General features: G+C 39.1%; 1 protein-coding gene across 1 annotated transcript in view; it reads right to left on the minus strand.

Moving 5' to 3' along the window:
• Positions 1–393: 393 nt before the first annotated feature.
• The window catches only part of XKR4 (XK related 4), a 307720-nt gene continuing 292733 nt past the window's right edge, over positions 394–15380 (minus strand). Inside the window, exon 4 of the transcript XR_012157211.2 lies at positions 394–2879. The gene's annotated coding sequence lies outside the window, so the exon portion shown is untranslated. The remainder of the gene's footprint in view (positions 2880–15380) is intronic.

Genomic DNA, 15380 nt, shown 5'->3' on the forward strand with positions numbered 1-15380 from the left:
AAGAGCATAGGGAAACTTGTATGGAAGTTGTATTAAATTATTATTAATAAGGGCCAGATCTTACAATCCATACTGAAGAAAACCCTCTGACTTCAATGGTCTGTATTCTGTTCTTAGTTACTTGGTGTAATTGCAGAATAAGTCCACTGATGTCAATTCAGTTATTCTGGATTTATACAGATGTAACAGAGCAGATTTTGGCCCCATGGGAGTTTTGCTTCAGTGAGAACTGCAAGATTGAGTCCAAACTATGGTGCATTGCCACTGCCCCATCATAAATCAAATAAGACATGCATTAAACTGAAACATAGTACTTTTTAAAAAAAGAAAAAGAAGACGCAGGAGGCCTGGTAAAATGACCACAGTGTACTTTATTTAATGATTTTGGTACCTTGTGTTGCAATAAAATAAAAAAAAATCTACAAAATCCAAATATATAAAATTTTCAAGTTTTTCTTTTAAGTTTTACAAGAAAAATCAAGTTGTAACCAAGGAAATTTGTTAGTATGAAGCACTACTTTCAAATTCATTTCATCACAAATTGCAACTTACTTAACAGACCAAAAGAACTATGGTACTGTAGTACATCAAATACTTCACACACTGTGTTCTTTACTATAGCACATGTAACCACTGCCACGTGAGACAGCAGTCTCTAGCCAATAAAGACACTCTTCACAATCTGGACTCTAAAGGAATGTTTGTATACATGGAATCTGAATATATATATTTACAGGAAATTTTTTTTTAAATAACTATTTTGATTCTTCATTTCAAATAAAATACCAAATACATTTGTACAATGTTTACAAGTCAAAGCACAAGTACTGCCATGATTATCATTCAACTCAAGTCACTGTGCTTGTACTGGGGGGAATATCTACACTGTTCCATAAACATAAATGTGATTTTTCATAACTTACTTCTGTAATGGTGGCTAAGGAGTAGAACCACAGTAACACTTATTTAGCACAATCAGTGTATAATGCAACAGTTTACAACAGATAACTGAGAAACTATTGGTCCATTCTGTTCCTTTTGCTATTCATTTGCCAACTGTTACTTTAGTTTTTGTGGTTTAAATGTGTACAAGATAGAGCTAAAGAATACAACTTGAACAGGAAAGAGCACAAATCTTTTAAGGCAAATTAAGCAAATATAAGCAGCTTCTATGGGTTTTTTTTTCTGGATACTTAGCTAACACCCCAACAAAACCTAGAAATAAAGTGCATGCCCTGCAACCGTCAGCAATTATGTTTTGCTAAATGTCTTCTATAAATTGATCAACATGGCTTTGTTTGAACCAGCTTTTTGCAAAATGGAAAGCAAACAAACCCTGCAAATTACAAAGTGCTTCACTTAACATGCTCCAAAACGAAACTGAAGGCAGCTGAGGTAGTTAGATGTAAAATTCATTTACCTAAAATAATCAGAGAACCAAAACTAGGACATAGACAATAAAAAATCCCACTCATTTGGAATTAGTTTTATATCATGCAATGATTGAATGCCAAGCAAGAATGTATATAATTTCTAAATGAATATATATATAATTTCTAGTATGTTAACAGAGTGAGCATGGACTATTCTATTTAAATTTCAAGTATTTGTGTCTATTTTCATGTACATTTTTCACAGGCTTTTTATTGTCTCAGGGAGCCATTTTTTGCGGCTGACATGTAAGATCTTGTCGTCTTCTGGGACTTCAGTTCCTGAATGGCAGAAATATCACAAGCTCATCGGATCTCATGTTATTCTGGTTTCATAAGTGGTTCTTTAAACTATTAAAAGTACCAGTGATAAACATACAGAAACACAAACACTGAGATATTCAGGGGTACTGGACCAGACTGGAAGCTCTCTGTGGCAGGGACCATATTGTCATTTTCAGGGTGTACACTGCCTTGCACAATGGGGCATCTAATCCCTGACTGGGGACTCAAAGTGCTACAGCAATACAAATGATTAATCATATTAAATAATAACCATGTTCAGCTTTGTATGGATTCGTGTGAAACATGCACAGACCTAATTAACAAATGTGGCCTATTCTTCTGATTTGTTATGGAGCCTCACTATACTACTGACTGAACCCCAATAACCCAAAGGGTCATTTATGTAACTAATGTTTCTGCAATGATGCTAGTTCATTACAATGGCAGTTAGCACAAACTTTCAATCCAAATAAAAAATAATTGGGAGAGGAGCCCCAGTTCAGTAAAGCACATAAGCTTAAGTGGAAGTTGAAGGTGCTTGGGATGAGAGTATTCGACCTGCAAGAATATATGTTTTATACTTCTGAGAATGTTGATCATTGACCTTAGCCATAAATTCAGTACATTAAGGTTTAAAGGTAACCTACGCAGGGAGAAAAACATGTTTGTGCCCTTTTTGATGAATAACGAAAACCTGAAAAGTGTCCCCCCCCCCAGGCTAGTTTTTACCTTCAAAATGTTAGGACTACACGGCAAGATTTTCAAAGCGTACCTCCACTTTTGGCTGCCTAACTGGAGGCACCTTGAAAGGCCCTAATTTTCACAATGTGCTGAATCCCCCTACCCCTCTGAAACTCAAGGCTCTTTAAGGTGTTTCAAGTTGGGCTCCCACAAATGGAGGAATCAAAAATCACCAATTGCTTTTGCAAATTTTGGCTCTAAAACTTTCCTGCTGTTGCCAGAAGATTCAGTGGAATCCTTGAGAACCGGAGTGTGATATAGCTTAGCTGTCAAATGAAAGAGTGGAGTGTTGACACGTTCTCTCAGCAGTTTGCCAGGAGTTCTTTCTCAGTTATTCAGGTTTCATTTTCTTGTGATGCTCCACTAAACTCATTATTTTTTTCAGTTCTTCAGCCAATACAGAGAAGTCAAGACTTGATATGTCTAATGTAAAAACAAGCAGAAAAAAAAATCCTTTTTTGGGGTTGTGGGGGAGAAGAAAATTCCTCACCTTTCAAATCACAAAGAAGCAAATGGACACACCTTTAAAACTGACAGATGTCACAAATGGAGAAATCAAGATATTTTTCCCGTCATGAAACAATCCTGAGCATGAGGCTCTGGTTTTATAGTTTTTCTATATCCTCGTCCATATAAGTATGAATTTGCAAAAGAAAAAAAAAGATCAACTGCATCTTTGTAGGCTATATTATGTGATCACTTACCAGGCAGTAGATGTTTTCCAGTTGCTATCACTAAGGTCTAGATGCAAAGACTAGTATCCAGCTTGACATTTTACTATATTAGAGCCTGCCATTCATTAACTAACGTGTTGTAAGCATCCTCTTAAAACAATGCTTCATAATTTCAGTTCCATTCTTTCGCTTTTCACACAGTCATATTAAAGGTTATAGCATGACACTAGGCCACGCCTTAAGGCCCAGAACTCAAAAGTAGCATCTACCCAGCGAAAAAGGGGATCCTTCATTCACCATGGATCCAAACTTTACCAGTGGTAGCCATACTAGAAACATTAAGACAGATAAAGGGTAGAGAAGCTCAGGCACATTCAAACATTTTTACTACTATGTCATTTAACCTTGCTCTGGGCAGATTTAGATGGTGGTAAAAATGCTTGGGTTCTATGGGTTCCACTGTTGCTACCACCAGTGATGCATCACTAGGCCCATTTCTACCAGTGTAGACAAAGAAAAAGAAAGTTTGGTGTCCCGACAGATGGCAGGATGGAAAACTCATTCTTCTAGGGTAGGTCACTGTTCTATACTATGAGACTAAAATGCTAGGCAAACAAATGGACAGACTCTACTGAGCTAGATAATTCTTTTCAGTGGTTTAGGGCTATTTATGTTTGAGTCTCAGAATTGAAAGTACACAGTGAAAAGTACCTCTCAGCAATTTTTAAAATTACAGATTGAATTCATTGTGCCAAAGCCTCAGCTAGTAAAAACTGGCATAGCTCCATGACATGCCAGTTTACACCAGCTGAGGTATAGTGCATAATATTCACTTTGATGCAACACACTCACGGCACATTACTCCTATGCATACAAAGCTATAAATGTCGTACAAATCCAACTTTCCTTTGTAAATTCAGCGGTCTGGTGTTCAGCTGAGTTTTGGGCATTAAAGTGTCAATGTTGATAGATTAACCCAGTAAAGTAACTGGCTCAGCATCATTCATTGATTAATCAGATGAAGTAATTGTGTATTGACTTAAAAAAACAGTATATTCCCCAGGAATTTCTACTGTAATGCTTTACTGTATTGATAGCTATGTGGTTACTCTGGCATGGTAACATGTTAATCTAAATTTAGGAAATAACATAGAAAAACCATGCTCGATATACTATACTACCTTCTGGAACCACTTATTTCATGAAGTGGGTTTAACTATCACTCTATACCCCTTTTCTGGTTCTAGTCTCTTTTTCTACAATTGTACAGACACCCTTAATGCAAACTCTAAAGATCTGTTATGCTCATTTGAAACATATTAATAAAAAGACAATTAACTTATTCAGGAATAATAGACAGCAAATGCTGCTTTGCATTCATTAGAGAACACTCCTGGAAGGTGCTTCCATAGACTGCGGAAAAGTTCTTAAGAGCTGGTCAGGGCCCTTATATAACTGAGCCCTTATTGAGAATGGCTTAATTTAAAAAAGACCTCATTGTTGCTTCTGAGCTCAGATGAACTAATTACAGTATGTTGGTTCCTTCAGTAATTTTGATAGGGCAGGCCACCTTCCATCTCCATATTACTCCATGGATCATGGGTGTAACCGGGAACAGAATTTAGCCTAATTCTGCGAACCAAGAAAAAACAGTGACTTGGAAATGTTTATACTCATGACCCTAATTCCCGCATTATGTTGCTATGCCATGCTCTGTTAAAAACGTTAATGGGAGCTATGCGTGTGAATTCCCCACGCCTCCATGGGGAGAACAGAGCTTTCTACATATTACATAGATTTAAAGCACGGTGTTCCATTCCCTCCCCCGTGCATTCAGGTTTGATTACAGGTTGAAATTACAGTTACATGAAATGCTGGTGTGCCAATGAAGACTAATGTGAAAAGGATGATTTATTTGCTTTTTACTTGTTATTTTCCCAGCCCAATAAAAAGAGGTTTTAATATCAGTAAGTTACTATTAAGGAAGGTAGTCTTTGTTTGATACATTATTGCTCTTGTGTTACCCACAAAGCCCACTGAAATCTCACATGGGGGGCTCTATTCTGCCCTCAGTGCCATCACATAACTCCCATTAGAGTTTAATAGAATTTAACTTAGGCTTCTGCACTGAAAGTAAAATTCCCTTGGGCCCTCCACACCATTTAAGTCTCATACTGGGTTTGTGGCCCAGCCACAAAGTGCACCACAGCAGGGACCTCTGTGCCCACCTTGCGTAATCTAGCACAAAGACTTATGATGGAGCGGATCACGGTCAGAGTACTGGATACACGTTCATGTGACTCTGGTGCCTCCAATGTCCTGTGCAAGTAGTGTGGAGGGCTACAGCTGCTTCGCAAACTCAGAGGCTGATGTTTGGCTGTGGGGTGCATGGCCCTGGGTGAGGGCAGAATTTTACCTCCAACTTGCCCAACCTTCTCCTGCCTAGAGCCCATTAATTCAGGCTTTAGATAGGAGACTTGGATTCCTCTTGAAAGAGAAACTTATAGTTGAAAACATAATCCTTACCAAAAAAAAAGTTTTCACTTTTGATCAAGAATTTTAATTTACTACAAAACTCTGAAGTTCACCCAATTACCATTTATCCAGCTATTAAAAGAACATCTCTCCCCAAATGTTTCAATTATATTTACAACTGACCCTTGATGATATAGAGACCAATCCCTTCTTCCATAGAAGGCAATGTAAAATTCCCATTGACGTCAGCAGAAGTCAGGAATGGGGCCCATAATGAAACCTGACTGCTGTCTGGTTTCACCTGTTGGTAAAATTAAAGTGAGCTGGTTTTTGGAAAAGATTTTACTTAAAAGATCCCATATAAATAAAATTAATTTGAAGACATAGTGGATTTAAAAACAAACAAATCCTTATTTAGGATCTGATCCAGTGCTCATTGAAGTCAGTGGAAAGACATCCATTTATTTCAGTCAGCTTTGGGTCAGGCCCTAAATTGCCTGGCAAATCTGTTGCTGTCTTACAATGCATGCAAATCCTACCACGGTACAGTAAGTGAAACAGTACTTACATGCCTACCAAACAGCATTTCTCAAGCAATTCAGCTATTTTTGCATAGTTGAAAACCATTCAAGAAGCCTGTGTATGCATGCAACATATCCAGGTCTCAAACGCTTACAAAATCAACTGCCTCAAATTAAGAGCTACTTTGGAAGGCACGCCTGTCTTACTACTAAGCTAGAAACATACACACAAGTATATACTAAAGCAAAACAGAACCCAAAAGTTCAATCTGAACAGCAAAACTGTAGGATGCAGGTTTCAGGATATACATGGGAGAACCAGTTAAGTAAATAGTGAATTCTGTGCATGAGTTTAAATGTCACATTTGGATAATGCACTTTTTGGACACTTATTACTGGATTTTTCTGTTTGGGCCAATTTGAACTGCCTACAAAGGAAATACTAGTATTCCAGTATGAATTGACTAGTTATATTGTACTTGTCAATTTATTTCAAGAGAATGGTATCTATACATCGGTCCCGCTTTGAGCAGGGGGTTGGACTAGATGATCTCCTGAGGTCACTTCCAACCCCGATATTCTATGATATGATTCTAATATAAGAAGACTGTAGAGGGCTACAGGCAGTGGCGGATTAGCTCAGCTTGGGATCTGAAAAGTCAAACTGGGTTCGTCATCATAAACATAGTGATTCTAAAACTAGTATTTCCTTAACTATGCTGCCCAGAATGCATAACACAAAATAAGAATCCGGCTGCCACTGTTCAAATGTTCTTGAACTTGGAATACCATCCGGGGAAATACCATCCAGGGGAAAAGACCAACTTTAAGCAATGGTCATATTGTTAGTCACCTGTGAACAATATATGACTTGAAGCCTGAACAGCAAAAGCTCTAGTCTGGCTGAATTTTATTTATAGGACAAAATTTACAGGGCCAGAGTCAGCCATCCCATTGGATTCAGCGGGAACTGTACCCACATCAGTGATAAATTGGAACCATCGTGAGGCAAGGTTTGCTGATCAAATATTATCTTTGTTTATTGAACCTTTCTTTGCTGTTCTGTGGTGGTAAAAATGATCTCAGAGACAAAAGCCATTTGCTATGAGCATCTTTCTTTCTTTCTTTCTTTCTTTCTTTCTTTCTTTCTTTCTTTCTTTCTTTCTTTCTTTCTTTCTTTCTATATAATACAAAACAGATGTGGTGCATTAAGGTACAGTTGTTCTCTTTAAAAACTTGCTGGTTTTTGCCTTGAATAAAATAACTACAATTACTTCAGTATTTGTAGGATTAACTAAACTTTCCTATTCTCATTACCTCAACTACTACAAATGCTGAGGCAAAGCTATCAAAATAACTAAGGCATCATCTAAGGCAACTGGCAAGTTTGTAAGGGTAACCATGGTATATTCAGCAGTAAGTTATAAGAAAGCAAAGTATTGTCAATGGCATAACTTGCTTTCTCATTCTCTCATCACCATGAGTTTATGTGATATTTCTAACCAGGTTGGGGATATGGAGATTGTGTGTTTTGCAGGAACAAAACCTCCCAGAGAAGTCAAAATAATAACTGATAAATCTTGTGAACTTGTTTTTGTGAATTTGTAAACAAAACAGACTTGTGATGACAGCACTGCAAACTTAGAGGAAGGTGGTGCATAAAGCTGTGGTACCCTGAAGCGAATTGCTGGTTCAGTCTGGGATGATTCAATTGCTCATTTTATGAAAGACAGACCTCGTGACACAGAATAACATGCTGCAAAATTCTTCAGCAGTGCTTTCCACGCTGAGCTGACCAAGCAGCAGAACATCAAAGAGTAAGGAGAAATATCATTAAGGGCCACCTACCCTATAAGACTATAAGGCTATCACCTAACCATAATAAGGCCATTACCATCTAACTTCTTATTCCATTGAACTCCATAATTCTTACGTTTTATTATTCTTTTTTGGCCTTTACATTTAAAAGTGCATGCACACTTTTACATTCTCCTGAGCTGTACACAGAAAACAAGCTGATATAAGTGTGAAACTGAGGATTGTGCGCAAACAAGATATGTGCATGTGCAAATCCAGAACCTAAAAGCACACATTGGGTACAGCATGTGTAACTAGAAGCATAAAAAATGCACAAGCACTTGAAAAACGTTGAGCCTACAGGTTTCAGAGTAGCAGCTGTGTTAGTCTGTATCTGCAAAAAGAAAAGGAGGACTTGTGGCACCTTAGAGACTAACTAAGTTATTTGCGCATAAGCTTTCGTGAGCTACAGCTCACTTCATCGGATGCATTCAGCCTATAGTGTCTCATGAAAGGAAAAGTCCATTTTAGCAGTCTAGCTTAAAATTATGAGATGGCAGAAGCCATCTTGAATCTCTTCTCAGTAAAAGAAACAATAACAACTTTTTTGTTGACCTTTAACTTAATGTGATCTCTTAGTTTTCTGTAAATCTTTGATTTTTACATTTAACAATAATCAACACACCCACACAAAATCTTTGCTGCTAATGAGCATGGTTTGCAAGGACAGTGGTGTATTTTATTGTTAATAAGTAACCACTGTCTATAGAAATAAAGTGACATTTTAAAGGCTATATTTTATATCCTGTCTTTCTTGTGCAAATGAATTACAAACATTTAAAAACCTGGAGATTTCCTCAAATTGAAATTAGCAGAGGAAGCAGCAGTTGCATCTTAAAATAAATAACCTTTTGGTACTGGGGCCATTTTTTATTGCTGTTCAGAGAATCTAGGTGCTTCTCCACACTGCCCCGCAGTTTTCGCCTATGGGTGTGTGAATAGTAGTGCGCAACAAAGCGTTGTACTGTAACCCGCCCCTTCCTCCCCATCAGGCTGCTGCAGGAGTGAACTAAAAGGTTCCTAGCTCGCATTAATATAGGCCTCTTCCAACAGGACTACCTGAATGTCAGCTGGAAACCTTTTAGTTTGCATCCACACGGGGGAGTGACAGTGCAGCACTTCGGTGCACACTGCTATTCACACGTCCATAGTCCAAACTGCACGGCAGTGTACCTAAAGCCTAGGTCTAATGAAGGGGACCAATTTGAGAGCTCTAGAGACTGAACTCCTCTCTTTATTCACTGAAAGCAGCAGTGCCATCTTCCCCACGCTGCTCTACAAATGTGCCTTTATCTTGACTGGAGAGAGCATTTGTCTTCCTCTATGGCCTCTCAATCCTATGTCTCTCTGCTGAGATTGTCAATTATGATGTGGGTATGTTTCCGCAATAAACTAGACTGAGGTGAGACCAACTTTAAATCAGCAAATAGTAATGAACATTTTCAGTCACTATTGATTTGTGCTAGTTTCATCAATGCTCTTTTTACAAATTGCATTGAAAATTTACCGTCCTACCATTTCAGTGCTTGTGAAAGGTACTAGAGTAAGTACTTTGCTGAGTAAACTTCTTTGCTTATTCACAGAACAGGTATGGTACAGGCACCAGTAGAGACTTTCCCCACTCTGCCCCATACCAAAGTGCCTACATTCTGATCTGGTGTTACCATTGCTGGGGTGAAAGTATATTCTCCCCAGGTCCATTCAATCCTTGGCCTCAGTGCTGAGGTTGCCACGTACTTCTGTTATGTGAACTTTTCTCCACTAGGAACTGATCACTTCACAAAGGCTGATGAAGTCATGAGCTAGAAATGCCTTTTTGGTCATTGTTGAGCTTGGCCATAGTTGACCAGATGATCTAGTGGCAAGGTTGTGTGTCTCATTCCCAGTACCCTGAGCCATTCCCACCAATCCATTTTTAATACAACTTCTTACGTGTATGAAACAAATCAAATGGCTGAATGATTCATAAGATGAATGATGCGAAATTAGGCAGTATGAATTTATTAACATATTTCTTGTAGGTTTCTTTCTCTCTCCAGCCCTAGGCACAGTATGGCACAAAGCTAACAATGATGTTCTTTCCTCCTAACTGATTGTTTGCTTGCAGTAGCTTGATTACATTATTAAAAGTCATAAATCTGCAAAATTAAAATGTCTCTTGAATTAATGAACTGCAAATCACCTTGAGTAACATTTGACAAGTTCCAAGGTGTTTCTGTAAAAATAGAAAAGTGGGGATCAATAGCATCAGCAAATACATGCTGGCACCGTGAGTGTATTAATAGTGACGGGTGCCCTTGCTGCTGAGATAAAGAAGATTTTTTTATTGTTCACATAGCGCTGACTCTGGGCTAAACCCTGCCCTGACCAGGGCAGAGAGAGGAAGCACAGAGGAACGTCTTGTGTCATCAGTGAAATGTCTCCAGCTGGCCAGGGAAGTACTCCATGAGGAGTTTTGGGGCAGGGAATGAGCTATGAAATATACCTTGATTTTCCTAAGAGCAGGAGCAAAGTGTGCCTATGGCTAGTATTTGCTGCTGACCACAGCACATGCATTAACTGGCTGGAGGGGAAAAGGCTACCTAAAATGGACACCACCATGGTTCTGTGTGTTATGGTGTGCAGGCTGGTGTGTTAGCCAGTTTTTCCCCTTGTGCTCTGTTGAGTTCTGCTACAGAGATTCTGCCTCACTGTTTGTGAGTGCATGTGTGTGCGTGAGAGGAGGTAGCGCGCCTCCTTCTTTTGCCCTTTTTCCTCCCTTGCATGTTACAGCAGTATTGGGCCACTTTCACCTTTCATATGTATATAATTCAGATCTCATTGGAAAGCTATCACATCTTTTCAACTCCGTCGTCAATATGACCATTCAGATCTGGAACTCATAGGTATTGTACACATAAAACTCAATGCAGCAAAGCACTTAAGCATGCACTTAACTTTAAGCATGAGTTATCCCATACCTTCAAGAAGACAATAGGCCAACTCGTGTAAGGGCTTTCTTGATATACATAATGTAACTGCAGACTCAAGAGTCTTTAGTGAGCATGCCAGTGGTTTCCTCCTTAGCTTTATAATATGTGTTTTAATTCTCATCAAACAGGTTAAGACATGGGTGCACTGAAAATAATGCAGAATAAGAGAGAACAAAGACATGGCTCTTTGATATGTTAGTGACCTGTGGCTTAATTAAATTAGTTATACATAGATGCACTAGTAAGACATTAAAAATATTTTTGAAATATCCCCTAACGTGCACTTGTGTTGCATTTAAATTGGCAGATGTAACATTCCCTTAAAATATATGCATCTGATATTTTCCATACTACATAATGCATGGACTAGCTCCTCTCTCCTTTTAAAACATGTATATCTGGCAACAGTAGCGGCGTGACAACAAATCCTTATAGTATTCTGCAATCAAAATTAAACTAAAAACACACTGGGCCTCATTCACCACTGGTTACTCCAGTTATGCACTGTAGCTCTATTGATTTTAGTGGCATTCCAGGGGCATTTACTGGAGCAATGCAGTGGGGAATTGGGCCTCCTAATGTCTCTGCTGATATTTGTCCTGTTTTCTTTGACTAACCAAATTTAATATTTATATTTAGCACCTAATCCTGCAACCCCTGCATGGGAGTTGTGTGCATGGACAGCTTGCAAGAGTATTTATGATTCTTTCACTGTTTTCTACAGGTTAGTGTGCATTTTATTTTACTTAGCTTTTTAGATGATTAACTATAACTGGAGGCATCTTCTATTCCCCATCTTTTTTATTAAACTACCAGCATTAGATATTGTACAACAGTCTCCCCAAAACACTAAAAGTGAACTATGCTCTCTCTGTTGCAGTTATCACTTTATTATTCCTTATGATGATAGTTCACTAGACTTAGAATTTAATATAGATCAAAAACAACGAACTGTCAGAGACTTAGGGCCTGAGTCTCATTTACATTCAGGCCCCCTTACACTGCATAAAACGGCCTTAGTGTAAATGAGAATCAGGCCCTGGATTCCCCCCCCCCCCACATTCTACAGTTTGTAAAACAGAAATAATCATAATCATTAATAAGAAGACGATGATGTTGTAAATACAGAGGGAGAAATTCATCGCTGTGCAAAAGCCTGCACAAGGCATGTGTATTATGTATGTTTGAGGCCTTAAGTGGCACTTAAGTAGTGCTCAGCCTTCTGTTGGACCCTCTGCACATGAGGGATTCTCACCCAAGCAGAACTGTTTTATTAAAGATTGATCAAAATCCCAGATTAATGTTTTTTAATAATTTAGCCTTGGAAGGCTCAGTATATTTTTTGACCCTCTCAACACACGGAAACACTAAATGCGCTACAAGAATAAATATGTGCAACTTTAAAGACACTGTAAGTTTGGCTGAGAGGTCTTTGCAATGTCTCTTGAAATCAAAAGCTTAGGATGGCTATTTGAACTTTCAAGGAAACCAATGATTTGTGAGGGCTTGTCTATACAGTGGGGTAACGCACTTTATGGGGGTGGGACGTCGCAAGCGCACTAACCTGGTGCACATGAACTTGTCCATGTAGCCCCTGCCGGTGCACTTTTTACATAGTGTTGTTTGACACAGCATTACGATAAAGAGCAGGAGGGACCCTTTATGTGCACCAGTAAGGGCTACACAGACCACTTAATGCACAGCATTAAACCTCATAGAGTCCATTACCCTGCTGTGTAGACAAGCCCTGACATGTTTTCTCCCTTTCACACAGGCTTTGGATTCTAACCAGGGTGAGATCTTCAGATGGCCTATGCCAGAAGCCACTGGAGCTATGCTAATGTGCACCGAAGTACTTTGTCTCTTTACACTTGTACAGCATTATTAGCAGCAGACTCATTTCCATTGTGAAAACTCTTTACTCTGTATTTTACTCTGTAACGTCTGCACTATTCTGTGTTAGGGGCCAATTCTGTTCTTAATGAAGTCAAATGAGACTTTTACGATTGACATCAGTCAGAGCAGGATTGAGCCCTAAAGGGCAACTTCTACTCTCAGTTGCACAGACTGTACACTGTTGGTGTGCAGCCAGAATATTGCCACTAATGTATACATAATGCTTTCACATTTGTATTTAACATAATCTAAACATATAATGGCATTAGGATCTGCCAGATAACTAAATTCACAGTTACCATCATTTTAAATGTAGGGTGTGATCCAGCACGCTTCTGAGCACATCCTGCTGTGTGCGCTCAGCTCCTGCTGACTTCCATGGGAATTGAGGGGGCTGAACACTTCTCAGGATTGAGCAGTACTCTGGGACTGAATCTTTCAGACCTGATCCACAGGCCACTGAAATTAGCCAAACGCCTCCCACTGATTTCAGGGGAAGCTGGATAAGGTCCTTAGAGCTCAGGCAAAGGTAAGAGTCCTGGAGCATTAAAATTAGTTTGTTATGTCAAATGCTGAGGTCCAGGAGAAACATAAAATGTTTTCAGATGCTAGTTACCAACCAATTCATACCCTGTAGCTCTTCAGTTTGCCAGAAACACTTCAGTGACTTCCTATAGCACACGCTTGTGCTAGAGAGCGTTTTTACAGTGAGTAAAAAATACAACATCAAGGAAGAAAAAAAAAGTGTAATTCTATTACAAATTCTTTGTGTAAATCTATTTCCATTGACAAATGTTCCCGTCCAACACTTTGGGAATTGCAGAACACAAAGTGTGTGTGTGTGTGTGTATACACTCGTTATCCCCACATGTATAATCCAAAAAAAAATAAAAATTTATACCTGTGTGTTTGATATAGCCCCAATGTGAGCCCATTGTTTGTGTAAGAAAAACAAACAAACAATCTTCATAAACAGTACTGTTCAGGGTAAATATTCAGGCCTATTTATTGCATACCCATGGAGTGACTCATTAGCACGCAACTTCCACAGGCCATAGGCAGACGTCCCAGTGGAGCAGTGACTATTCCACATGCTGCACGAGACTGTACAGGGTCTGTTTACCTTTAAACCAGACCTTTCTGACCGCTGCCAGCAGAAGTGGGCACATTGTGGCTGGAGTGGAAGTACATCAGAGCTCCAGCTCACTTGCTCCACCTGCTGGAAATGCAAAACAGTTGCATAATAGCCACTGATTGGACCTGGAGGTCTTTTTGCTCCCAGACCATGAGTCACTGCCCATGGACTAAGAGACCAGACGCAAATATCCCTGTCCAGGGGCTGAAGTAAGGGGATGCAATATACCTGTACAATTGAAGGGCATATCTGTTTTAGGCACAGCTAGTGCTCCGCTACTGTAGTTTCCACATGTATTAGCAGGTACATTTTAAATTGACCTTGTCCTAATCATTTCTGGAGAACAAAGTTTTGGCTAAGTGTTTTTTATGAATAGTGAATTGTTTTTATCTATTACATGCGAATTTTCTGTTATTTGGTAATTTATCTTACCAAATCCTAGCAACCCCCTAACCCCCAAATGTGATACCCACAACTCTTCTATAATATAGCTAAAATGCCTTGGTCCCAAAATTACCCCATACCATAATTTCTAGACGTGTGGATGGCACAAATTACTCCGTACACATGCTGGAGAATGCATCTTTCTGAGCCCGCAGAGCTTACCGACAGACGTCTCTTTCAGCCCCCTTGTGTCCCTCCATCAGCCAGATACTTATTTGTTTCAGAGTAGCAGCCGTGTTAGTCTGATGCATCCGATGAAGTGAGCTGTAGCTCACGAAAGCTTATGCTCAAATAAATTGGTTAGACTCTAAGCTGCTACAAGTACTCCTATTCTTTATACTTATTTGTGTATCTGGCATCTTCCCTCCAGGATCCAGACTAGACATGTGGCTTACTAGTGTGTACTAGATTTTTCCCAGCACAAGTAAGTAAGTCCTAATAATGAAATCTAAAACATAACTGCAGGCTTGAACTCCAATATTTACATGAAGTTACTTTTGATAAATTTGTTAGTTCTGTTCCAGAGTAAACCATACAATGTTAATTTGAAATGACTGAAGTTGGATAGACATTTTTCAAAGTCCACTTAACAGGAATAGATCAACAAATAAAAAAATGTCAACCAGACAAACTACAGCTATATTAGTGTCAGCACTGAAAAGAGAAAAATGAGTAGCATCACTATATCTAGAGTGCAGTTTTCTGCCATAGTTGAGCGCTATTAAGTCCTGATCCTGCTGTCATCAGAGTCCACAGCAAAGCTCCAGCTGACTTCAGGGTGGAGCTAATAATGCAGACTGAGGGCCTGATCCTGCAAATCCTTACCCAGAAAAGTCATCCTTACTCATGCAAATTGTCCACTGAAGTCAATGGCCCTAATTCTGATCTCTTTTACATCAATGCATATCAGGAGAAATTCCACTAAAGACGATGAGATTACCACTGTAAAA

This window comes from Lepidochelys kempii, chromosome 2 (genome assembly GCF_965140285.1).
Source record: "Lepidochelys kempii isolate rLepKem1 chromosome 2, rLepKem1.hap1, whole genome shotgun sequence".
Lineage (NCBI taxonomy): Eukaryota > Metazoa > Chordata > Testudines > Cheloniidae > Lepidochelys > Lepidochelys kempii.